The following is a 3,219-nucleotide window of genomic DNA, read 5'->3' as shown; positions in this document are numbered from 1 at the left end:
TTCCCGTATTCCAACTTCATACTTTATAGGTAACAACGTTGTCGAACTTACTACCACGTACAAATACTTAGGAGTCAACTTGCAATCGGATCTAACATGGCATCATCACATCAACGTTACTCTTGCATCTGCTAACCGTACTTTCGGAATCATGAAACACAGACTAAAGCAAGCGCCTTCACATCTAAAGAAACTCGCGTACATCACGTTAATCAGGCCTAAAATTGAATATGCATGTGCCATCTGGGACCCGAGCCAAGACTACATTATACGTAACATTGAATCCCTGCAAAGCCGTGCTGCTCGCTTCATTTTTTCAGATTATTCTTTGTACTCCAGTGTTTCATCTTTAAAAATTCGTGCCGAACTGCATCCGCTATCACTACGACGGAAACACGCCCGCTTATCTCTCTTTCACAAACTTTATCATCATGATCGTTTGCGCGACGACTTCTTTCAGTCACCCCCTGTCATTTTTCCTCGCCGTGATCATCCCTGCAAAGTCAAACGCCCAGCATGCCACTCGGCCCATTACGCACAATCATTCATCCCCAAAACCATAGCTGACTGGAACAACCTACCATCAGATATTGCCAATGAAGTTAACACTGATCAATTTCATCAAATGCTTTGGACTCATATCAGAATTTGACGTCTCTGTGCGTTTTTGTGGTTAGCTGTTTTTTTTTCAGGACTAATTTAATACCTATGCATCTTGTTCGATATCGTATTGTAGTTTTTTCTTTTTGTGTTATCCTTGAACCCCCGGTGTTTCAATTTTCACACTTTTATCTTATCTTTATTCGAACTTTAATCCACTTCTAATATTGGTGTTTGCGTATTTTGTGGTTTTCTTGCTATGTTTGCTGAAATTGTTTATTCTTACTATTTTGTTTCTCGCATATCCTTATTAGTGTGTTTCGTGTGCCCCCCCTATGTAATACCCTCTTGCAGAGGGCCTTTAGGGTATTTGAATAAATAAATAAATGTCGGGTCGCTCGGGGGCAAGATGGGTAGACAACGGGTAGACACTTCGCCAGCCGTGAATCAGATGCGTCGCCTGCTGGAAGAATCTCAACTACGCACAAGATGACGGCCGTGGAACCACCACCTTCACTAAGTCAAACACCACAAAGCATTACTATAAATGCACAGGTCCTGGGTTCGACTCCCACTGAAACCCAAATTAACCTGATTTTTCTTTCAGTCAGTTACTTTCCTTTGCTTACAGAAACCTCCCTGATAACTTTGGCGTGAATCCAAACTTCCATCTGTTTCTGAATGCTACGACGGCGCCGGCTTTAGAGTGGGCGTATGGAGAAAAACTGCGCGTTGTCGCACTAATACATGGTTGGTCAACAGGGTTGTGACGAGGCAACCTGGGCTGTGGAATGAAATTAGAACTGGATTATGACACAAAGGATGCAAAGTATACTAATTACTCTGAAAAGAGAATTGGTGGAAATCGAACCCATGACCCTTTGCTTGCCGGGTCAACACGCTGCCCTATGCCACTGAGGTTTTTTTTTTTTTTCAGCGTGGTAATTGTTGCAATGGTGCGATGTTTTCTGTACATGAGCTGCCTACAAACAGTACGAAAACGGTGTCAAATAAGCACACCTATGTAACCAAGCACTAGAAAAGAGTCAATGTAGGGCATATAGCTACTACATTATATTACGGCACATCTAAGCGACAAAGAATAAGAAAAAATGCAATGAAGAGCAGAGCAGGATGAGTGAGTGCCACTCCGGATGAAACTCGTTCTGGGAGTACGATTCTTTTAGGTGTACAATCATTCTACTGGAACAATTGGCTGTGGCTTAACTCAGTTATGCCTGAATGTGCGCATTGAGAGGTACGGCTAATCTTATTTTTTAGATTGGATATCTCTACGGTTACATTTAGGAGAGCAGAAAGTTGGGATAGTTGGTTGATACGGTTACATCTTTATCGTTTAGTTTGGTACGTCTAAATGTTTAGGTTTTGTTGTTACCTCTGGTTACGTTATGGTTACATTAAAGACTAGACATTTTTAAAGTGTAACGCATTTATTTTCAGTCTTCATCTTGTTGTTTCTCAACTGCCACAAAAACGGACCGATGGTCGGTGAAGTAGCAAGAAGCCGTCTCAATGGCTCCGACACAGTACTTTGAGGCCAAGGTCTGTTCTTGTTCAAGTTTGTTTGGTCGTTCTTCCTCCGTCTCCTCGGCTAGCTGCCTCCTCTTCGTTTCGTTCCGACGACGAAGCCTGGCTTCTTTCAGTCTCTCCGATTCACTTTCCATATCTGCCGACGAATCCCACCGCGCCACTCTTTCTATATATACGATGCAACGCTGGCTCCTCCTGTGTTGTTGCAACGCTGTTTCACCGGCTCGTCCTCTGACGTCATGCCAGATGGGGCGGCGAGCGGCGCTGCCAGCTGCGGTGGTTGCTAGGCAACGGCTCAGATCGCGGTGTGGCCACCGGCCACAGCGAAACGGCGAGAATACGGCCAGTGTAGCTCTCGCTACAGTAGTTCTTGACGGTCCATCCACTGAGGCCACTATGCCACCGAGGCATGTTTGTACGACTTCGTTAAAGAGAACTGTGTGTGACGATTATAGACGCCCTCTAATATGCTGGAGAGCGTAGAATTAGAGCCTGCGACGGTTCAAGGGCGTTTTGAGGTTGTCTGATCATGTCTTCCGGTGTACTCTATTTTTTGCGATTGAAAATAGTTTAGGGGGATGCGCGCACGCAGTCCCCCACTACTAAAAATTGCATGCCCCATTTTGAAGAAGTCGCAGGGGTCAGCACGGGCGCAGTGCAATGCCCGCGTCTCCCCCGGGAGGCTCCTCCATCATGACCAAAAGAATCCTCGGCACCAGGTAAGTATGTCCGATAGCTGCAAGACCCGGTGAAACCATAAACTGCGGCCGTCATACTGCTGCAAGAGCGCACTGGGTTATAAATAAACTTGGAACTCCTAAATAACTCTAAAGCTATATTTACAAGTATTTCACCTATTAGTGCATATTTAAAGCAACAATCTTTAATTGCTCGGCTGCTTTGTGTCAATAACTAAGTCTTTTAAAAGCACCTTTGAGTCTCGAAATGGTTCTAATCTTCAAGCTGCTGTGGCGCCATCTGTAAATGTATTGCTTTACTATCTTTTTACTTTTCGAAGCAAAATAGACCTCTAATAAAGATAAGTAGAAGGGCAGTGCGTAACCAGGA

General features: G+C 44.4%; 1 non-coding gene across 1 annotated transcript; it reads right to left on the bottom strand.

The window, feature by feature from the left end:
* Positions 1-2,722: 2,722 nt before the first annotated feature.
* Positions 2,723-2,878, bottom strand: LOC149338401 (U1 spliceosomal RNA). Its single transcript, XR_016283916.1, has one exon. It is a non-coding gene; the product is annotated as a U1 spliceosomal RNA (small nuclear RNA).
* Positions 2,879-3,219: the final 341 nt, after the last annotated feature.

This window comes from Amblyomma mixtum, chromosome 6 (genome assembly GCF_055824585.1).
Source record: "Amblyomma mixtum isolate Tamu chromosome 6, ASM5582458v1, whole genome shotgun sequence".
Lineage (NCBI taxonomy): Eukaryota > Metazoa > Arthropoda > Arachnida > Ixodida > Ixodidae > Amblyomma > Amblyomma mixtum.
Note: the sequence above shows the minus strand (reverse complement) of the source record. Positions and strands in the feature narration are given on the sequence as shown.